This window comes from Varanus komodoensis, unplaced genomic scaffold, assembly GCF_004798865.1.
Source record: "Varanus komodoensis strain SLA01 unplaced genomic scaffold, ASM479886v1 scaffold31, whole genome shotgun sequence".
NCBI lineage: Eukaryota > Metazoa > Chordata > Lepidosauria > Squamata > Varanidae > Varanus > Varanus komodoensis.
The window spans coordinates 4,208,396-4,232,683 of NW_025335780.1; the positions used below are offsets into that span (position 1 = coordinate 4,208,396).

Below are 24,288 nucleotides of genomic sequence, written 5' to 3' on the forward strand. Positions count from 1 at the left end.
CATTCAATGCCATCCTGTTGTCTCCTGCTCACTTCCAAAGTCTGTCCAGATCCTTTTGCATCTGGAGTACCTGCTCCTCAGTTGTGGCAACAGCCCCAGTTTTAGTATCATCTGCAAATTTGACCAGCAGACTGTTCACCCCTTCTTCCATGTCATTGATGAAAAGATTAAACAGGATTGGCCCCAGGACAGAGCCCTGGGGGACCCCACTTGTCACTGGCCACCATCCCGATGGTTACCTTCTGCTTTTGGTCAGTCAACCATGCCCTAATCCACCGGACAGTGCTTTGGTGTATCCCAAAACTCCTCAGTTTCTCCACCAGGATATCATGGGGCACTTTGTCAAAGGCCTTGCTGAAATCCAGGTAAACCACATCCACTGCATCCCGTCCATCTATTCACCTCAAAATCTTGTTGTAGAATTACACAAGGTTTGTCTGGCAGGACCTGTTTTTGCGGAAGCCGTGTTGTGTGGCTGTCAGCCTCCCTTCCCTATCTAGCATCACTAGACCTCTCACTATTATGAGCCTTTCCATTGTTTTTCCTACAATGGACGTAAGGCTAACAGGTCTGTAATTCCCCATGTCCCTGGAAAATTGGGACCATTGTTGCCACCCTCCAGTCCTCTGGAACTTTACCCGTTCTCCACAAGGCCTCAAAATGGAGGCCAGTGGGCGTGAGAGAACCCCTGCCATCTCTCGAAATATTCTCAGGTGTAACCTGTCAGGGCCTGGTGCCTTTGTAACATCCAATGCCCTGAGGAGCCCCTTGACTTCAAGGGGGGTGACTCTAATCTGTTTCCCTAAGTCCCCGGCCTCATCTAATCTCCTATGCGGATCTCCCCCGTCCTGCTTTGGGGAGAACACAGAGGCAAAATAGTCATTTAGCATCTGTGCCTGTTCCCTCATATCAGTCACTGGATCTCCTTCCTCCTTATTTGGCGGTCCCACTACCTGTCCCCCCTTCCTCTTCCAATTTACATGCTGATAGAAGCCCTTTTTATTGCTCTTGATATTCTTGGCGAGTCTCAGCTCGTAATCAGCCTTAGCCTTGCGAAAAATCCTTCTGCAATGGGTCTCCTCCTCCCGGTATACCCTTCTGTCTATTGCCCCAGTACCCATTTCCTACGGAGGTTCCTTTTTTGTCCAATCCCTCTAACCACCTCCTTTTGCATCCATGGCGGCACTCTCCTCCGTCTCCCCACCTTACTGACTAGAGGTATCGTCAAGGCTTGCGCCTCCAAAACCTCCCTTTTGAGTGCCATCCACCCATCCTCAACTCGCTTGCCTTCCAGTAACCTATCCCAGGAGACTTTCCCCAGTCTTGCCTTCAGTTGGCCAAAGTTGGCCCTCTTGAAGTCCCAGCTTCTAGTGCTTGACCTGCTGCACGTCCCCAGTCCCCTGATCTCAAAGCAAAGGATGGAGTGATCACTCGCATCCAGAGCTCCCCTAATCTGTACTTCATCTATCAGCTCCTCCCTATTGGTCAAGACCAAGTCAAGGATGTTTCCCCCGCTCGTTGCCTCTCGGACTCTCTGTGTGAAAAACCCTCCCTCTATAGCCTCTAGGAAGCGACGTGACCTGGCTGTCACTGCCGAGTGAGTCTCCCAACTAATATCTGGGAGATTGAAATCTCCATAATTACGGTGTCCCTCCCCCAAGATGTCCTTAGAATCTGATCTGTCAGGACATCATCCAGGGTCTCAAGTTGACCTGGAGGTCAATAACATACCCCCTCTGTCAGGTTCCTTTCCCTGCCAAAAACCCTAAGTTTCACCCAGTCTGACTCTACCAAATCCCCATCTGTGCTGCATTCTATCTCACTGCATCCTATCCCTTCCCTGACATATAAAGCCATGCCCCAACCCCTCTTTCCCTTCCCATCCTTTCTAAAATGGTGATAGCCTTCTATGTTCACATTCCAGACTTGCCTTTCATCCCACCAAGTTTCTGTGATTCCCACCAGGTCATACCCTCCTATTCCCAGGAGAGCTTCAAGCTCTTCCTGCTCATTACCCATGCTCCTAGCATTGGTGTACGTGCACCTCATCTCCTTCCCACCACTTCCTTTCCTTGGAGTTCCCAGCCTCCTTCTCCCTTCATCTTCCCTGATACCTGGTCTCTCTTTGTAAGAGTCCTGTCAGTCCCTGCAGTACCTCTAAAACCCTGCTCCCAGAGCTCTGATCCTCTCCCCTCACTTGTCCAGTGAGGACAAGTTTCTGGGGGGCCCAAATCCCACCCCCAGGCTCAGTTTAAAGTCTTCCGGACGAAGCTCGCTAGAGCATCTCCAAAGGACCTTTTCCCCATCCTCGTGAGATGCAACCCGCCCCTTGTCAGAAGTCCATTGGCAAGAAAACAGGTGCTGTGGTGAGGAACCCGAAATGTTCCTTCTGGCACCACACCCTAAGCCCGTCGTTCACCTCGGCAACCCTCCTATCCCTGCCTGACCCAAATCCCCAGATTGGTAAGATCGATGAGAAGGCCACTTGGGTCTTAAGGTCCCTGTGTTGCTTCCCCAAGGCCTCGAAGTCGCTCATGATTGCACCCACACCCTGCCAACAACAACAACCTTGTGAGGCAGGTTACTCTGCGAGCCTGCAACTGGCCCAAAGTCTCCCATTAAGTCCCAAGTGTGACTGGGGACTAGAATGAAGATCTCCTTGATCCCAGTCTAACCCTAACCATGATGATACCCCGTTTCTCAAACTTGGATGGCTCCAAACCAGGACTATACAAGTTCATGTAGGGTTAGGCTATCCATGACTATTGATCATGATGTCTATACTGTATTTCCAGTATCAGAGGTAAAGTCCTATCAGTACCAGTTCCTTGAAAATATGAAAGTGCTACCTGCATGGGCTTCCCATTAGGCATCTGTGAGAAAAGCATGCAGAACTAGATTGATCTGTGATCCAATTCAGCATGGTTCTTATGTTCTTCCTGATAGAAAAGACTTCACTCAGCAGTCAGACAGTTGTGTCAGGAAAGGCAAGAGATCAATATAATAAAGAAATAAAGATGGTAGATCTCATCCATTTCTTCCCCATATTTGATATTCAGAGATACACTGCTTCTGGATATGAAGGTTCAATTTAGCCATCATAGAAAATAGACCCCTTTTCTAAGAATCCATCTAATCTTTCAACACAGTTTTTAAAGCCTTTGCCAAATCTTGTGATTGAGAATTCCATAAATTAATCCTATAGTGTATGAAAAAGTACTGCCTTTTGTTCATCCTGGAGCTATTTCGAGGTGACTCCATTGAATGACCCTGAATTTTAGCCCACAATGTCTGTATAAGTAGGTCTTTCAAAAATCTCCTGCCAATGGTCGGCATATGTGGCACCCGCTGGTCTTTTAAGCTTCACTTTCCCAATGTAACTTCAAGATACAGTTCTATTTCATTGACCTCACTGAACTGACACAAATTCCCTATTAGTAAAAGCTTTCAGAAATCTGCAGAAGGAAGAGATGACTGACACTATCAGACTCTGGTCTGCAGAATATTTCTGAGGAAATGCATTTCATCACATGCGCACAGGCATACATACCGCTTGTATTTTTCTACAAATGTATTTTGAGAATTTTTATTAGTTCATCTTGAGTGAACCCTAAACTAGAAAAAAACTTGGCCTGAAAGTAATGAAAGGTGATGGAATCTGCAGACACTGTGAAAAGCATTTTCCTAGAGTTTACGGAGCAATTGATGTCCATGTTGTTGCAAATCCAGTGCTAGCAGAGGACTAAATATGATCTTCTCTGAAACAGACCCTTGGGTCAACAGCTGGGTACATAAGAGAATAATAATTTCAGAATGGAATGGAATCATGTCATCCTTGTTGCCAGAAGCCGATTGTAGAAAAAGATATACGACGTGACCTCAGGCCTACGCAGCGCAGCACCTTCCAGTTATTTTATGATCATGCTTTCACATTCCCAGGCAAATATCAGACCAGGAGGACTCCCAAGTCCCTGGTGGCCCACCATCCAGGGCTGGTGGGCTTCCTTGGTCAGCAATTGGCAGGCTGTGTTGCAGCTTAGAAAAGCTGTTCTTTTCGAAGCACGAGAAGCACGGCAGTGGGGAAGATTTGGGTTCAAAGCAAGAGGTACAGTTTTGCAAAGCAGAAGCCAGGGAGACACACCAGAGTAAAGTCTAGTCAGGCAGAGCAGAATCAGAGAAGTCAGGGTGATATACAATGGAATTTATTTCTCCTAAAACAGGGGTGAGGAACCTTTTTCAGCCTAAGGATAGAACTGATTTTGGACAAATCACCAGGAGCTCCATTCCTGTGCTGGGAGAAGTCAACAACACAAGCAGCAAGAACAAAGATGGGGGCGAATACCAAAAGTGCTGCTCTAATTGAGCTTAACATGTTTACCTCCAGACACTAAGACTGAGGAAAGGCAGAACAACCTTTTAAATGTGGGGCAGTGGAAATACTTTCAAAAGATGGAAAGCCACCAAATGTTCAGGGGTAAGAGGAAAGGTTGGCACTGCTTTTGTGGGAACCCTAGAAGGCCAATGTAAAGTTCCAAATTTTAGTCTGCAAGTCTGAGATATCACATTTATCATGCTTCTTTGATAGAGCAAGACAGGAGATGGTGGGAGCATCTTTGACAGCTCCATGAGCATCTCAAGGTAGAAATACAGAGCAACAGCACTGAAAGATTGAGTATTAAATATAGTTGGTGCTTCTTTAGTAAAAGGGAGCAATTTGCACAAATTTCAATTAACTCTGATGGTTCATGGGGGCAGAAGCTGTGGTAAAGCTTTTCTAGAAGTTATCAGGAACAGAGGAGAAAAGCCCAACCATCTTAGGCTAGAGTCTTGGAAAAGCAGGGTTCTCTTGGGTGAGACATCTGGAGCAGTGGGGACATTGGGGGATGGCTGTGGAAAAGTCTTCTCCAAATTAATGTCCTGCAGAACTGGGAAGCGAAAGCCTGATCTCCATGATATCAGTTCATCAAGCATGACTTTCCTAAGCAAAAATAGCTTTTAAAAAAATTCCCAGTGTAAAATTTGGTTTGGGGACAGTTTACTGAATTGCAGCCAGTTTGTAACACCAGTGCCTTTTATGGCTACCGACTGGGCACATTCTTTAGCAACATTTTCTCTGGAGCTTCAAGAAGCCTACTGCCCACTTGTCCATTTCTGAAAATAATTCAAAGTGTTGGTGCTTACTGCTAAAACTTCACACTGTTCATAAACTTTCATCAAAGGGAAAATAATATTCCATACTGTTAATGGAAGATTGTTGCACATAGAATAATAGAATCATAGAATAGTAGAGTTGGAAGGGGCCAGAAGACCACTGGGTCCAACTCCCTGCTTGGTACAAGATGTTCCAGTTAAAGCATCTCTCTCAGATGGCTGTCAAGGTGCATCTTGATTGCTTCTAGTGTAGAATAATACACAACCTCCTGGGGTAATGGGTTCCATTGTTGTGCTGCTCTAACAGTCAAAAAGTTCTTCCTGATATCTAGTGGGAATCTGGCTTCCTGTAAGTTGAGTCCATTATTCTGTGTCCTGCACTCCGGGATGATGAAAGCGATCCTGTCCTTCCTTTGTGTGACAGCCTTTCAAGTACTTGTAGAGTGCTATCTGTCTTCTCTTCCCAAGGCTAAACATGTTCAGTTCTTTCCATCTCTTCTCACAGGGCTTTGTTTCCAGTCCTTGATTCATCATTGCTCTGAACCCTTTCCAATGGACCTCATGCAGCCTCCTCAAACTGTTTCTTGTATCCAATCCCAATTGTCATGGCAGCAGCATTGCTTGTAGTTTTTTGCATTAGTGCTGCAGCTGGAATACACTAACCATGACTATCTTTGAATAAACACATGTGTCTGCATGCACAGGAGAGCACGAGCATGTATGTGTAGCCTGGTCAGAAATCAATTACACTGTAATTATTACAGTCTTTTAAGCTCTTCTGACAGTGATAGCCAAATGTGTTCAGGCTGACGCTCTCTGGGAGTACAGAGCAGGTGTGGAATGTGTACAGTTGGGCTCATATACCAGCTTCTGAAGCCTGCAGCTTTCAGGTTGTTGTTTTGTGTTTTGATGGACAAGATTCCAACTGTCTTGGCTATGAAGGTGTGAGTAAAAGAGCACATGAGCAATGCCTGCTAAAATCTCTAAAGATGATTTTGGAGGAACTCAGTGAGTATGATGGAATGATGGGATTCTTGCTGTTCTGTGGCAAAGACAGACTATGCTATGCAAAATGGAAAAATAAATGAATGAATAATGCAAATGACAGAATTTATTCCAATATGCTGGGGTTGCAATTTTAGAGAAGGCATACAATTTAGTTTTTTGTGGTGCAGATTTTTTTGGGGGGGTGGGGCAATGAAGGACAACCCTTAACAGTGGCCTACTCAGCTTGATGGATGATTCCTGGAAACATCTCCATTCACAAGTATACCCTTTGTGTGACTTCTTCTAAATTGGTTTCCAGCTGATAATATCTTATTGCTGCTAGTACTGTACTTTAAAGATGTAAATGCTGGAAAGGGAAGGAAGATTTGGGCAAATGATCAAGGACAACCTTAAAATCCATTATCTTCCATGCACAGTAATTGTGTCTGGAGGCTGCATCTAAGACTTCACAAATCAAATTCATTAAATAAGAAGCAGTTATGGTAGGGAATGTAAATCATTGCAATTTGATATTTGTGCTGTAAATTTGTCAAATTCCAAAGCATCATCACAAATTCAAGTAGAAGCTGCTTCTTGGGATTCATAATTATTTTTACAGTTTATGTTTCAAGCTATTCTAACTTAAATAATGCAGACAGAAAATGGCCATTACTAAAAGCTGATCCCTTAAGTGGTGTGGTGAGGCCTGCTGTTATCACCTACTAAAATGAGTGGGTGTTAACTGGTAACATCTTTCAAGTATTTCTGCCTTCAAACACAATCACAATTTGCTTGCTTGCCTTCTGATAGCTCTGTTTGTCCAAAACCTTTGGATGAGGTTCATTAATCTAAAATCCTAGATCTCTGCAGCTGTCCCTTATGTGATAGTGACTGGCATATTTGTTTCAATGCACATTCAGCACTTGGCTCTTGCATTGTGCGAGTCAGAAGATGTGTTGTGAGGAAATGGAGTTAATGGAGATCTATTTGCAATGTTGGACCAATATAGGAACAGTATTTTTAGCGCCACAGGAGCAACATTTTAGCATAATTATGCATTCAGAACAAGGGGGCTCTGCAAGATTGTTTTGTAAGCGATCACACTTGAAACAGACAAAAGAGTTGGCTGTGAAAGATGCTGATTGGCTTGCACCCATGACATCATCAATACACTTCCTCCTTTCCTAGTTTCAAATTTTTATTCACATTTAGCATGTCCATAATTTCCATCCACCCACAAAACAGTCCAAATATGAGACGGATGGATTCCATAAAGGAAGGCACAGCCTTGAGTTTACAAGAGCTGAGGAGGGCTGTCAAGTATTGGACGTCTTGGAGGACTTGCATTCATATGATTTGTGGATGACTTGACAGCAACAACCAACTGAATAAAGTGGATAAATATATAGCTGAAACATACATAAACATAGGCCATATAAGTTATATAGAAAGCACCCTATATGAATCATGAGCAGATGTATGAACATGCCTTCTGGCCAATGTCCAGTTGCTGATACATATGGCTGCCATAGAAATCACAAGGCTAGGTTCACACTGTGGGTGTACCACCTGCTATGACTTCTCTTCAACATCTGTATGTATCTTCTGTACTCTGTACACCTGTACTTTGATCCAGGAAATTAGAGGAAATTAGAGCCTTCAGTCAGTGTAGTGAGATGGATTGTAGCTGGAATTGACTATTTTGTGCTTTAACCCCTAATGTGTTGTCTTCACTGGAAGAGTAAATGATGGAGCACTGAAAGAATGGTAGAGAAAAAGAATTGCAGGAACTGTACAGATGGCATGGTCCATGTAGAAGCACACCTTCTCAGCAAGCTAACAGTTCTGCATGACTGTTCTTAAACCATTGAACTGGTGTCATGGGACCTCATGTATGTTTTCTGGCATTTTATTTATTTATTTATTTATTTGGAATATTTATATGCCGTCCCATTTGCAAAAAGCCTTGGGGCAGCTTCCAAAACAAATAAATAATTATACAATTCCCTTAAAATTACCTTAAAATTTTCCACCACCCACAAGCTTTAGAAGGTAGGAAATCCATCAGTTCCAGTTCACAAATAGTTCAGACAATGGTATACTTTGGCAGGGAAGGGAGAAATCCACTGGATGTTTGGCGTGTTAATCTAAAGGACAATTTTGTGAGCCCTCCTTTAGGCCCTGGTATGCATTGATGATACCATTGGTACATCATGGCCTAAATGCCTATGATCTGGTACAACAAAAGAGCAAACCTGGACTCTCTAAACCCTGTGGGGAATGCTACCATTTTTCTCTCCATTCCAGACTCCATCTCTATTCTCCTGTTTGGAACCCCAAAGGAGGGTCCCCAGCTGACATTTCCAAACTTGGACAAGAACTTTGCTGGACGCTGTCTCCACTGAAGATGTGCCAAGCCTGTGTGGGATTCTCTTCATTGGACTTTTCCCAGTGCTCATCCCTCTCTTTAAAAACTGAGTCAAGCCCAGGATAAATCTGGGAGCAGTCACAGTTATGCAGCTGGTGACCTTCCCCAGCCGCCCCTCCCAGCAGCCAAACTGCCCTCAGTGCCAGCATACAGGGAAAGGCCATTAAGTGAGTGGGTGTGCCAGCCACTGTGCACAGAGTTCGATGCGCTGGAGGCAGTGGTGGGTATGAAAGCATGGCAGCTCATGGGCTTTGATTCCTGGAGAATGTCCCAGGACAGCCCCCCCCCACCCCCCAGGAGCTCAGACTCTGGGCTGCTGCAAAGCAGACTGGAGTATGGGAAGCTGGAACCAGGGGATCTGGAGGATTTCCCACCCAGAACAGATTCCTTGCACATTCCTAGTCTCTGCAGATGTTGCCATATGAAAATCTGAAGCACAAATGTAACAAGCACCACCAAGGCAATATGTACATCATATAAGAAACACAACGCAGAATTAGACTTACCTTGAGAAATATCAAAGCAAATTATTCCCAGTTGCAGCCTCTTTTGTTCCAGAACCAAACAGCCCAGTTCAAATTTAATGATAGAAATCATGGGTGAATCAACTTATACTTTGCTGAATGGAGTGCTGTACCAGAAATGCTTCTGCTTTTCATAAACAACCTTCGATCACCCAAAATTGCATTGTAGTGTGGTATGCAAGCCCAGAGACTCATGGTCATTTAAACAGCCCAGGGTTAACCTAGGCTTAGCTCTTAGCTTAATCTTTGGTTGTTTAAACCCACAGCTTTTATCAGAACAGTCCTATTACCTATTAATGCCCAAACACATCTCTTCTTTTAATTCTGCTTGCTCCTTTCTGCCTTTCTGCCTATCACTACATCCTCTTGCCTGTTTCTGCCCTCCTCATCAGCCCATTTTTCTTCCTCCACTTCCTTCCCTTTCCCACTCCAGCTCTTATCTGTTCTTCTCTAATCCCCCTTCTTATTCTCTTCTTTAGATATTTCCAAGTAGTATCAGTTTTCACCCTTTAAGCACAATGTAAGTGCCACATTAAAAGTCTATTACTGGTAATGGAGTTAATGTAAAAGTGCAGATTACCTATAATTAATGGCAAAGTAATTCCATGTCTGATCCAATGTAATGAAACACCATTTTAATTTGAATACATTGGACATCCACTAAGCTGTCAAAGAAATGGTATGTCTCAAGTTACTTAGAAGTACATTCAGCTCCCATGAAGTCCTCAGATGTTGGCCCCAGATCACCTTTCAAATTCAGCAGTTACTGTGGCCACGACTATCCGGGCTGCCCATTGACCCTGAGGTAGGTAAAGGGCATGGCAGGCTGTAACTTAGATTTATTTCCGCTATTGTGATAGAAATCCTGGAAGCTATATCTGCAGCAGGCAATTTTATTTCATTCTTGAGTTATGAGTCTGAGAGGAGATCAAGGCATAATTATGCTAGACACACGGAATATCAAACTCAGCACTAGCAGACATGTCTCGGCTGTTGCTTTCACTGGGAAAGCATGGATGATGAGTGTTGGGCATGCTTCTGAGATGTGAGTCCACATGACTTCTGCATGAGAAACCTTTCTGGGATGCTGAAAGCTCAAGCATGACACCCACTGCTGTTCATCTCCTTTGGTCAATGCTTGCACGGATGAAACCTCCCAGAATTCAGGATGGTTCTATTCCTTTTGTGACCTTGCATTTAGGGTTCCAGGATAAAGTGAAGAACTGGACATAGGTCAGTGGCAGAACACTCCATGCAGTGAGAGATAACACTATTGGATAAAACAAATGGTATCTATCTATCTATCTGTCTATCTATCTATCTATCTATTGGATAAGCATGAAAAACAGATCATATCTGACTTCAGAAAGAGCCAACTAAAATTTGCTTCTATTCATTTATCATTCATTCATTTATTCAGAACATTTCTCTCCCATCCAGGTCAGTAATACAACAGGCTAAAGAAATGCTTCTACTATCCCTAAAATACTGATTAGTAAATGATGGATTTTATTGGCCTTGCGCTTGGAGAGTCATAACTAATAGGTAGACCTTTTCCTACCAGATAATTTTGAACCTGCAAGCAGTACGCATATGGAGCACCATCCAAACAACCAATCCCCCATGTGCAATTGGAAACGACCAGACATAATGCAATGCTCATGATGTTTCATAACTAGAGTTACAACATTTAATGTATTTGTTTATTTATTTCTAAGGGAAGAGATGGTCCTTTAAGAAGACGAAATCCTTCTGTGAAACCATTGGAAAATACCTTTTGTCCATCAAAAATACCTTTTGTCCAGCTCCTCACAGTATTACACAACCTCTATGTTTCCCCTTTGCTGAAGCTCTAGAATCCTCCTTCCTTCCACCTTTTTCTTTTGTTCTTAGATGGTCACAGACTTTACACTCTTCTGTGTACAACTCCAGCCATTCAAGTCCCATGGAATAGGGAATTCAATGACTTCTTGCATGGAAATTTCACTGGGGACCAATGAAGCCCACTCTTTACCTTAGTTTAAACTGTTCTTGTGGAAGGACAGCAGAGGAGATCAGGTCCTTTTACTGACAGGTTTGCTCTGCTGCTGCAAAATTTTCCATTCCTCCCCAGTGTAGTGCAGCTGGCTGGGACATAAAATGTTGACAATAGGAATGGACTTTGTGATTATTTAGCACCCATCTGAGCCTTTCTCATTGCTCAAGAGGTCTCCTTTCCAGAAGTACCAACATATTTGCAAAACTCAATCCCCCCACTCTGCTTTGGCTGCAGGCAATTACAATGAACCTCAATTAGTGTGTAAAGCCATTGAGTTTTCTAGAGACATAAGTAAGCCTAATGAAAATTATGTTGAGACTCGTGAAGAAGAACTTCCTTATGGTGACCCTTCAATGTCTTTTAAGAAATCCATATTTTAGGCTGCAGGAAATTTTTGAAATGTTTAACATTGGTAAATATGTGATTTGACACCACCAAATTATGGAATAGTCTTTGTATTGCAATTTTATCATTACTGTATTTGATGTTACTCAGTGCTGGCAGAACAATGGCATTTCTAATCATCTGTAAACAGCAAAGGTGTATTCTTGGATGCCTCTTGGACAAATCTGAATGCAAGATCCGCCTTAAAGAAGGAAGGTAAAAATCGCTCCAGTGGTTACATTCTTTCCTCTTACGATTCTTCTCTTCCCACTGCCCCGAATTCAATTCTAAGTTCTCGTTAACTGCACTAAGCTATAAATTATTAATATTAGAATTAATAGAGATCTGTTGCCAAGGGAGGAACAGAATAAAATGGTTTATATTGCATTCATTTGCATTCACAAATTTATTCTCAACTTTCATTCTATTTTTAGTCAGTCCCATTGAATATGTAACCTACTGATAGTTGTGGATAGTTTGGTATTATTTCCCCCGCTCACATGATCATAGAAGTATTGTGAAAAAAATCCTTAAAAACTATTATGCTCAATAATTACGCATTACATGCTATTAGCTTTAGCAAGGTAGTCCAATCTAACTGTTTTATACCACATTCACATTAATATGCAAATGGAACAGGGAATACGAAATTAAATGGAAATGAAAGTTGGAAGTTAATTGACATTTTTGTCACAAAAGCACCAAGAAACACTTTTTTAGGGTTTAATGGCAAAGAGCTAATGTGTCATCCAAGGGAGGGTTCCATCAATCTAAGCTAAGGTGATTTTGCCGCGACGCAGCGCACGAGCTGCTTGGTATGCTGTTGCCAACTTTTCCCCGATGCAGGTGGTCCCTTCACTGTAAACCTGCATTAAATTGCTGCCATCCATTATACACAGTAGCTGCCTGGATTGCTGCCTGACTTGGGCTTACATAGGCCATCTATTCCTGTCAGAAATATGATATGTCAATGACAAAAGCTTAATTACACCATTAATTAATAGGACAATTTTCAAACTGCTTTGCAATGCAGTTTGACACTCATTAGTGCGTTTTTGAATAATTTCTCCCAGGGTGTAATACTCCACAAAGTACATTTTGAAGGAAATGTAGGACTTCAGGGTTGGGGGAGGGAAGAATATGTATAAATTACACAAAGAATAAATTACTTTGAAATACTTATCTCTCCCCCACCCCTCTTTTTTTAATCCTTAACCTAAAATTGCAAAAGGATTTAAAGGTGCTTCAATTTCCCATTAAAATATCTCTGGAATCATACAAAAGGCAATGGGAATCCCATTGTAACAGAATTTTCCAAGGATTTAAGCTTTGGCACTTCTGAACACAAATTCACATACGCAGAGTTGATTAATGAACAACCGGTAGTTCTGGGCTATGCCATCATTTTCAGAAAAGATTCCAGAAAATGAGGTTTAATTGCAGGTCCTCAAAATCCTACATTTTATAACAATTAAACACATGCAAACCTTTTAGGGCAAGTTGGCATTTGAAATTAAAATGCAAGAATTTATTTTTAAAATACCTGTATTTTCAAATTAACTTCAGCACTTAAATAGCATTTCTCATTTCAGAGTCATTGCTCCATCTGACCAGTAGGACATCTGCAACTCTTTTATTGTTTTTCTTATTTTATTCTGCAATTCTTTTATTCTGCAACTCTGCTTTATTATTAGTTAAATTTCAAGATGCTGTGTGTGTGTGTGAGTGTGTGCATACACACACACACACAGCATCCACACATTTTGTTCTGTTAAGCCGTCCCAAGACTTCAGCAATGGGTCAGTCTATAAAACTTTTAAATGAATAAATAAACTCTTTGAGGTAGCATCAGCAGCAGGACAACCTTGCGTTGTCCGCGTGGCAGCATTTCCTGCCTTGACTTCTAGGATTATCATAAACACGTGCACACTTGAAAAAAGTTTCTGATCATAGACACGTGTACACGTGAAAAATGTGAAGAGACATGATGTATTGGATGAGGAAAGGATTGTGCATTTCAAAGATGTGGATGATTGATATGCATGTTTGGGAAAACATGCCCAGAAGTGTGGGCAGAATTTAATAGGCAAAGAAACAAAAGGAAGCTGACAACAGAATATGGAGCTTCAAGATCTATAGTAGGTGAAGCAATCCCAGTTTATATCCTGAATCACCCTGCCTTCCCATGGTAAGGCCCTGATCCAGATAGCTCACCAAAGCAATCCTGGGACTTGGCAGTGTCCTGGTGGGGGAGCAAACCTATGAGAGGTCATCAACTCTCAAGAAGCATTGGAAATCCAGACTGACCAATCAATGCCTTTGATGTGCAGGGCAGGTGATTCTGACATGCACCTTTTCAACAAATGGCTCAGGGTCAACCAGACATTCTTTCAAATCTGTATCTACAAGCAATTATTCCCTCCACCATGTTTGCTCTAAAGCAGATACAGACACCACAATATGGATCTTTAAAGTCCATTCTGTGTCCCATGGTAGGTATCCGATTTGGATTGACTCAAGAGTACAGCTGAAAAGAGGATATAATTACTATGTAAAGCCTACATAGGTGGCAGACATAAGGCTGTCATGAATCTAATGTCAAACAGTACATGTTTCAGTACTTGAAGATGATGGAACATGTATTTTGTTAGAAATGTAGAAACAGAGCGAGTCAGAAGGGACCTCCTGGGCCATCTAGTCTGACCCCCAGCTCCAGGTGGCTCTGCTCATGACATGCTCACCATGTGCATGTCCAGCCTATCTTTGAACACCCGCACTGATGGGGCCTCAACGACCTCTTGTGGAAGCCCATTCCACACCCTCGGGGTCCTAACTGTCAGGAAGTACTTCCTGGCATCCAAATTGAATCTTGGTTCCCTGAGCTTTGTTCTGTTGGAGTGTGTCGTGTGCAGGGGAGAACAGGTCTCTACCCACCTCCATGTGACATCCCCTCACATACCTGCATGTCTCCAACAGATCCCTGCAAAGTCTGCTCTTCTCCAGGCTGAAAAGACCCAGTTCCCTCAGTCTCGCCTCATACAGCTTCCCCTGCAAACCATGTTTTGCTAGAAAGAAATGGAAGGGCTCGGTTCACTGCATGCCCCTTTCAATTACTGCTTGCTCTTACGCACAAGTAGATGTTTGGTGATGCTCATCTCAGGTGAATCCTGTTCAATTAGAAGTGTGAGTGCATGAACTGCTTATCTGTGGTAAGGCTAGCCCTGGTATTTTTCCTCTTTTTAAAATGCATTTAATATCAACATCATCATCACCATCATCTCTATGCCACCCATAGCTGAAGTTCTCTGGGTGGTTTACAGCAAAGTACAAAAACAATAAAATGCAATAGGTAAATCATTAACCAAAATTACAAATTAATTTAAAATTGCATAAATGACATTAAAAGACAATAAAAGTCCCTGCCTGTAATAAAAGAAAAGCACCTGGGTAATGGTGTGAGGCCCCTGAATGACCAGGCAGGTCTTTGAAGTTCTTTGCGAAGAGGGTTGTCTTCACCTGATGCTGAAAAGACGGCACATTTCTTGCCAGGCGGCCCAGCAAGGAGGCTGTTCCAAAGGCGGGGCTGGTGAAGAGACCCCAGCATATGCTTGGTCCAGTTCTTGTATGTGGGTCTGGGAGCAAATTAGGTTCCTGAAAGTGAAATGCCCACGTATGTAGAGGAACATTTAGCCTCACTGCATCTGAGCCTCTTTCTTACTCTCCATACTGATTATTTGCTTTTCTGGATTTATCCCTCCCAATTTGTGTGAGTGGAGTGCCCTTTACAAATGGCTGTCAAATTACCATGTGATAGTTTAAGTTACAAAAATGATGGTCGCAGGGTTATCCCTTGTCAATATCCCTCCATTTTTGATTGTATGTTATGCTAGAGTTCAGAGAAAAAAATGATCTGAGCCATGTTTTATTGCAATTTAACTAATTTTGCCCATTTAAATGAATGTATGAACTGAAATAGTTGCCATTTAAATTTGGACATATCCAAAATTTTCTCTGATAAAAACTGTATGCAAAAGTCCATTTAAGTGAGGGAGGCATGTACAAAAATGTGTATCTTTGTGCAAATTACATGTACAATGCATTATATTAGGAAAGTTGCATGCAAAATATGTTTCTATTAGGCATAACTGTCCAGAATACACATGTAATACCAAAATGAGCATAAAAACATGTAGAAGTATTCATGCAACTTTTTTTTTTTTTTTAAGATCTGGAAGAAATCAAATGTTACAGTAGAAAAATGAGAAATATGTGAAACAGAAAGTGAGAGTTTTGTCCAGCCTGTATTATGGCCTCTGCTGCATTTAGAAAGAGCCGTGCTGAATCTCGTGTCCAGCACTTTCTTCTCAGTGATCCTGCAGCGCTTGCAGGTGAGCGTGAACCTCCTCCACTACTCAAGTGCTGAAGTCTGTTCCCTCTGCCCTTCAAAGGGCATTTACCTACCGTGGCTAATAGTGAATAACTACTCATACCACAAATGAATTTGACTCAAATTTAGGAAGAGAAACCTGGGAGAACAGTCATCATGGATGCTCCAGTAGCAACTTCCCTAGGTCAATGGTCTATTGTGGGAAGAAGAGTTCATCCCTTGCTTGGTTTCATAGCTCATCTAAACCAGTTCCTGAGACCGCCTTGCCAATTCTAGCAAATATCGTCATCTCCATCGTCTCCATCTCCATCATCACCACCCCCATCTCTCTCTCTCTCTCTCTCTCTCTCTCTCTCTCTCTCTCTCTCTCTCTCTCTCTCTCTCTTTAACATATAAATAGTCATCCATTATAAACATCCACAAATGCAGCACAGAACAACTTAAAACAATATAACCTTGTGGTAAAAAAAGCAGTGGCACAATTCTCTCACCCTCCACCCTCATCTGGGATGTCACAGGATTTTTCAGAGTGCCAGATCAGAAATCCTATGATCTGAGCAGGGACTACGAAGGCCGGGCCCCTGCCCAACCGTCTCGCAGCCAACAGGGAAAGCCTGCACCTCCAGCTGCCCCAGCCCCAGGGACACGGTGGGACTTTGCAGAGGAAAGAGGGTCTGCTGGGGCTGAAGGAGGGAGGAGGCCACTGGAGGGATTTCAGACACTGCCCAACTGCCTTCCTTCCCCCTCCCAGTGCTAAATTCTCATGGCTGAAAATATCCATCTGAAGAAAACGCAGGGCATGAAGTGTGACAGCCACTTGCTCTTGTTGGATGCTTGTAGGCTGTCAAGGTCAGTGCCTTTGAGCATCCGGCATAGGGGTGATAGGGTTGCATGCTCAAAACTATTCAAAAATGTTTGAAAGGATGCCTTGAAAAGAAGCATTTTTACACTTTTTTTGAATGCCAAGAGAACTGGGGCCAAGTGTGATTCCTTAGGATGCCCATAGTCTACAGGCTACGCTGGAGAAAGCCCTTTCACTTGTGCTTGACAAAAACCCTCAGTGTGAAACAGTGCTGTGAAACTGGACTGTTCTATAGCTCTTAATACCTGGGAAGTTTCATTGCAAAAGCAGAGGGCCCTCGGGTAGCCAAGCCCTGAGTTGTGCAGGTTAGGACCAACACCTTGAACTGATTCTGGAGAGCAATTAGCAAGCCGTGCCAGCTTTAGGACAGGTGTCATATGGTCCCAAAACTGCAGCAATTATCAGCCTACTTGCTGCATTTTGCAACCGCTGGAGTTCAGTGCTTCACCTCTCAAGCAGATGCCAAGCCTTCCTGTTTACCTGCCCCCCACCCTCTCACACAGATGGTGACGTCCCAGGCCTGCAACGGTTTTTCCACCTGACTTATCCAAGATGTTTGGTTAAGCAGCAGTGAGATCCTGAGAGGGTCACGATCACATGATTCAACTTGAACATCATTTTTATGAGAATTTGATTCGTCCCTACAAATTACTCCCTGAAGGAGAATCATGGCTTCAGCCTGTCAAATTACTTCCCATGAGAAGACACTGAGAACTTGAGTTTAGCATAAGCTCCTCATGGGGCATGTTTTAATCATTTAGCACAAGAGAAATTAGCATAGACTCCAACCGGCAAACTATAATCCTCATTTATCCCACAGGGACCTATGAGGACCTTTTCAGGTGAGTTGTTATTGCTAAGGACCTTCCTTTACTCTTTTTCTGGAGGTGTCATTTTTTAGACAAATTGTTTTCTAATCCCCTCTTCCCTCAGATGTCCTGCTCGGCCTTTCTTTGGTCTGCAGTGACCCCGATCAATCTGCACAGACTCTGGCAAGGTGAAAAAGATAACCGTCAGCCAGTTCTCCATCAGCTGTTAGCATCATGCATCCTTCTGAAGCTGTTATTTTAAAACTTGGAAAATAAAATTTCAGGGACGTTAGTTTGACAGTAAGTCAGTTCAAGCATTTTGAAAGAGAAACAGGAAGGGTGCTTAATAAATGGTAATAAATGAACCCTTTTCAGTTACAGAAATATGACATCCGAAGGAAGTGAAATTTTGGACTCACTGAGAATTTAAAATAGCAGAGAATGAGAAACACATTAAGTAATTGCAGGTTTGTTGAAACAAATGCAAATATATGGGCCTAGGATAACATGCAGTCTGACAAATTTCTTATACATAAGGTCCACAAATTTAACAGCTTGTTGTTGTTGTTGTTGTTAGTTGCGAAGTAGTGTCCGACCCATCACGACCCCATGGACAACATTCCTCCAGGCTTTCCTGTCCTCCACCATCCCCCGGAGCCCACCTAGGCGCACACCAACTGCCTCAGCGACTCCATCCAGCCACCTCATCCTCTGCCGTCCCCTTCTTCTTTTGCCATCTATTGTTCCCAGCATTAGGCTTTTCTCCAGGGACTCCTTCCTTCTCATTAGGTGGCCAAAGTATTTGCGTTTCATCTTCACTATCTGGCCTTCTAAAGAGCAGTCAGTGTTGATCTCCTCTAGGACTGACCGGTTTGATCGCCTTGTGGTCCAAGAGACTTGCAGGAGTCTCCTCCAGCACCACAATTCAAAGGTGCTCAGCCTTCCTTATGGTCCAGCTTTCACAGCCATGCATTACAACTGGGAAAACCATAGCCTTGACTATACGTACTTTTGTTGGCAGGGTGATGTCTCTGCTTTTTAGTATGCTGTCTAGATTTGCCATAGCTTTCCTCCCCAGGAGCAAGCATCTCTTAATTTCTTGGCTGCAGTCCCCTCCTGTGGTGATCTTGGAGCCCAGGAAAATAAAATATGTCACTACCTCCATTTCTTCCCTGTCTATTTGCCAGGAAGTGAGAGGACCAGATGCCATGATCTTAGTTTTCTTAATGTTGAGTTTCAAGCCAACTTTTGCACTCTCCTCCTTCACCTGCATCAAGAGGCTCACTAGTTCCTCTTCACTTTCTGCCATTAGAGTGGTATCATCTGCATATCTGAGGTTGTTGATCTTTCTCCCAGCAATCTTAATTCCAACTGGTGATTCATCTAGACCTGCCTTTCTCATGATGTGCTCTGCATATAAGTATTAAATAGGCAGGGTGACTGTATACAGCCTTGCCGAACTTCTTTCTTAATTTCAAACCAATCCATGGTTCCGTGTCCAGTTCTCTCTGTTGCTTCTTGACCTGCATACAGGTTTCTCAACTTGCCACAATTGGTTGTGATCCACACAATCAAAGACTTTAGCACAATGAAGCAGATGTTTTTTCTGGAACTCCCTAGCTTTCTCCATGATCCAGCACATGTTGGCAATTTGATCTCTGGGTCCTCTTGGTTATCAAGGACATTAAGCTCTTTCTTATATAGTTCTTCTGTGTAATCTTTCCACCTCTTCTTAATCTCTTCTGTCTCTGTTAGGTCCCTGCCATTTTGGTCCTTTATCATGCCCATCTTTGCATAAAACACTCCCTTCATATCTCCAATTTTCTTGAAGAGATCTCTGGTCCTCCCTATTCTATTGTTTTCTTTCATTGCTTTGCACTGTTCATTGAAGAAGACATTCTTATCTCTTCTAGCTATTCTCTGGAATTCTGCATTCAATTGGGTGTATCTTTCTCTTTCTCCCTTGCCTTTCGCTCCCCTTCTTTCCTCAGCTATTTGTAAAGCTTCCTCAGACAGCCATTTTGCTTTCTTGCATTTCTTTTTCTTTGGGATGGTTTTAGTTGCTACCTCTTGTACAATGTTGCGAACCTCCGTCCAAAGTTCTTCAGGCACTCTATCAGATCTAATTCCTTAAATCTATTTCTCACCTCTACTGTGTATTCATCAGGGATATGATTTATGTCATACCTGAGTGGCCTAGTGCTTTTCCCTACTTTCTTCAATTTAAGCCTAAATTTTGCAACTAGAAGCTCATGATCTGAGCCACAGTCAGCTCCTGGTCTAGTTTTTACTGACTATATAGAGCTTTTCCATCTTTGGCTGCAGAGCACATAGTCAATCTGATTTCTGTGTTGACCGTCTGGTGATGTCTATGTGTAGAGTCGTCTCTTGGGTTGTTGGAAAAGAGTGTTTGCTATGACCATCGCATTCTCTTGACAAAATTCTACCAACCTGTGCCCTGCCTCATTTTGTACTCCAAGGCCAAACTTGCCTGTTATTCCGGTTATCTTTTGGCTTCCTACTTTTTAGCATTCCAATCCCCCATAATGATAAGGATATCATTTTTTGGTGTTAATTCCAGAAGGTGTTGTAGGCCTTCATAGAACTGGTCAACTTCAGCCTCTTCAGCACCATTGGTTGGGGCATAGACTTGGACAATTGTGATGTTAAATGGTTTGCCTTGGTTTCGAACTGACTTTCTGTCATTTTGGAGATTGTATCCCAGTACTGCTCTCTTTTCCTACTCTTTATTGACTATGAAGGCTACTCAATTTCTTCTGAGGGATTCTTGCCTGCAGTAGTATACCTGATGGTCATCTAAATTAAATTCACCCATTCCTGTCCATTTTAGTTCACTGATTCCTAAGATGTCAATGTTCAGTCTTGTTAACAGCTATGCTGCTGTAATAGTCCAAGCATGCTCCAAGTATGCTAGGAGTATTAGAACAACAGAATGACAACAACAACAAGAACAACAGTGTTGGATTTTCTATGAAATCCTAGGCAGAAAACTCCATCTTAGATCATTCTTTGCCATTTTCCAGCTGTGGAACGATTTTGAAAAGGATACCTTTTGGAGTATGGTGTATTCTTGCTTTTGATTCAGTGAAGTGACTTTACAACATATGCATCTGAATCACAGGACAACTGGTGCATATGAATTTAACTCCTATTACTAGTCTCTGAGATGTGTCATTATGCATCCTAAATAGGTGTATACATTACTTGATTATTCCAAAAGCATGGCCAAAATTATGTAAAGTCACAGTGCTCTAGCTATCAAGTATTAAGGGCACATGTTTGAACCATCACTATCTTGATCTTGGGATACACACTGCCATTAAACACCTGCTTTGAGATCTATATGGCTTGACCTATGGCCTATAACCTACCGAGCTGAACATAATTCACCAGTCAACATCTCCGAGTTGTGCCATCTTGTCCACCTGGGAGGCTAAAATTCAGGGCTGATAGATTTCACTGTAGATTGTGGAGAACCACTTTGGTGCATACTCACTATTCTGCTGCTGCAGTAACAGGCTGCATAGAAAATGAGAACCAATGTTGTCATGCTGACTGTAAGAAAAATCTGAAATTCATTTTGATGCAATACCTTTACCAAATCAAACAAACGAGATCCAAAACTGTGAAAGCTTTTAAGAAATGTTCACATTTCTGTGAACTGTTAGTTAGCCTCTCTGAGGTGCCACTGCTAGTTGCTTTACAATCTTCCAGATCTTCCTAGTTGCCCAGCAACAGTAGTTATCCCTCTGTTAAACAGAATGAAAGAAGAACTGGAGCAGGGCTGCTTAAATGGATCAAGGATTTGGAAGAGAAGGAGAAGGTGGGGAAGAAGCACAGGATAAAAGTCTGGATGTGAGAAACTTACCCCAGAGTGAAAAAAGACCAAGTTGGAGCTAAGAGGCTGTGAAGGGATGCTTGTTCAGAACAGATGAAAAGGAGCCGATGATTAAAAAGTGGGTGGAAGGAAGGGGAAAAGGATAACTCCGTCCTTAGACAGCCGAAACAGAAGGCTGGCTACTAGGGAACATAGGAAGGATGTTCCTGCACAGTCTGGAACACAGAAGAACTAGAGAATAAAAGACATGTTGCTCAGCCACAGATCATTCCCACTTTACCCCTATCTACCCATATATTTAGCATCATTTTGTCAGTATTATCTCTGATCTGGCAGCTCTGTACCTTTATTGCTCTATGGGCAGTCCCTAGCTTAGTTTTACAGCTACTTATCCACAAGGTGAACCTTCATCCTGAACTTGCCAATAGTTAGCTGTATTCCTCCACATGGTGGACCTCCATCCAGTGCTTAGCTCTGTATCCTCTGATGGCAACCTAATAAAGGCATTCCATGAATGGGGTGGTTTGGCAAGAGTTCTCCACAAGACCAAGTTGTGTTTGTGAGCCAGAGGATCAAGCCACTAAATCAGTGTGAGTTGTCTTCCCTGTGTAACCTCCCCAGGAGGCCTATAGATCTTTCTGGGTTGGCAACAGTTGGGGCCTGAACTAGCCACCTTCCAGTATCACACACGCTTACACACATGGTCACTAGATGTACAGTGCAGCCTATCAAGCATGGAATTCTTTCTGCCAATTTCAGCCGTCCCACTAGACAACCAGACAACCAGGAAATGCAACCCGTCCCTGGTGGGATGTAATATGGGGACTGTACAGCACTGCCAAAGAGATATTTAGGCTCTGTGTTCCATGCTATTCCTAAAGCAAGAAGCAGGAAAACCATGAAGCTGGTCTAAAGGATCAGGCTGTTCCATCCATGTCTGAGCTGGATTTAGAGCCCAGGCCAAGCCGTGGATAGGCCTTTGATGTGCCCAACATCCCAAAGGCTGAACAGATTCTCAGTTACGGAACAAAATCCCACACATTACAGAATCATTATCAAGGCACCCAGATCTACAGCAGTATTTTAACTAAGACCTTTTGCTTCAAAAACATGTAAACTATGACTTGGATGTGTAAGAGATGGTGGTTGATGACGTCGCCATGGCAAAATACACGTATGACCATGGGTGCTGTGCACACAGGCTCCGATGAGATTCCCACAAGGGAGTGGAGGCTCTGGTGAGGACCAGGCTCCAGGCTAGAAGAAGAGGAGATCGTTATATTCCAGCACTGGCACAGAGTTCTCACCCTAATTCTCTAGATGTTATGACTAGAGCCGTGACAGGTGACGGGCAGGCTGAGGCGGTGCAGGATCAAAACACTTCAGGGGCAGACAAGGGGCTGGAGATTACTCTTAACGGTGAGAACGCAGCTGAGGGAGAGCAGGCTGGGGAGGCTCCAGGGATGATTTGGGATGCCAGATCGTGCAGGCGCATGTGTGTGTCGGCTGGGGCAACTGGGGACACGGTTTGAGGAGCGCTGGCAAGTGCGTGTCCAAAGCTCACCCCCCCACACACAAGAACAGGCCCCAAGGGTTCATGAGCAAAGTGTGGGCTGTTGTTAGTCAGAGCAAGAGATCAACTTTCTACCTTGAGTATATTCTTGGCGTTGTGAATATGTTGTAGCCATTTGGAATACACACTCTTTTAGCAATTCTTGGAGTGATTGCCTTCATTGGGAAGGGGCGTCTGGCTCGCAACAGTGGCGAAGCGGGTGGGATATACACTCTGTTGACAGCAGTTGTGGGCACCTGGCCCGAGCGGACCACTTCATCAGGTAAGGGGATGACTGCATCCTTCGTGCACCTACAGAAGTGCAAGGAATCCGTTTGGTGGTGGGGATCTGTTGGATTCCCTGGGCTCAGTACCCTGGACTCCAAGTGTGCCCAGTGTTTGCACAAAGCTCACCAGGAACCAAGCCCCATGTACTGCCAGCAGTTCACCCTTCTCCGTGCGCTGCTCCTGCAACAAGCAGAGGAAAAGACGGGTGTCCAGGAAGGGTCCTGGGTGTGCCTGAACACAGTGCCTCTTTCCCAAGGTTGGCTGTGGGAGTGGCAGCTGGTGTGCTGGCTCCCCTCTTCCTACCCTCTTCCTACGCCTTTGCCAGTGTGGCGTAGTGGTGAAGACTCAGGTCTTGGATTCAGGGGGGATCTGGGTCCTAGCCCCCACTCAACCATGGAGCCAGTTTGGGGACTTTGGGCCAGTCACACACTCTCAGCACAACCTAACTCACAGGGTTCTTCTTGTTGTGGGGATAAGACTGGGAGCAGAAAGAGGAGGAGAATGATCTAGGCCACTTCGAGTTCTTTCAAAGAATGAGGTGGAGTATAAATTTAATAACTAACCAAATCAGTGTGGAAGAAGTCTGGTTTCTAGGAAAGGTGCACACCCATTGCATCACCTCTTTCTGTGTGCACTCCCACTTCCAGGTTGGTTGCCAGGGTCGGTTGCCATTGCACACCCAGGAGGAGCCCCCCCCCCACAACCCCTGAGAGGGAAGGCTTCCGGTTGTGCAACCAGGGGTCCACTGGCATTCACAAACTTCCTTTTGGCTTTGATTGCTTTGCAGGATCAGGCCAAGCAGGAGAGCGAGTCTACAGATGCCACAGGGGCAGATTTCAAAAGGCTCCCGACCCGAGGCATGCCATTTGAAGAGTTAGTTCTCTTCATTCTTAAATGAGAATCAATGGTGTAAGTGAAACTGGTGTTGGTAGAAATGTGGATTACCATGTGATGGAGCAGTGATTGCATTTGCTATAAAAGCGATGCATGATTATGCGATATATCTCCTAATCTCTCAA

At 43.5% G+C, this 24,288-nt stretch overlaps 1 long non-coding RNA gene across 1 annotated transcript; it reads left to right on the forward strand.

The window, feature by feature from the left end:
• The first annotated feature begins 277 nt into the window (after positions 1-277).
• Positions 278-23,993, forward strand: LOC123027273. Its single transcript, XR_006415478.1, has 3 exons — positions 278-477; positions 14,647-14,651; positions 23,981-23,993. It is a non-coding gene; the product is annotated as an uncharacterized LOC123027273 (long non-coding RNA).
• Positions 23,994-24,288: the final 295 nt, after the last annotated feature.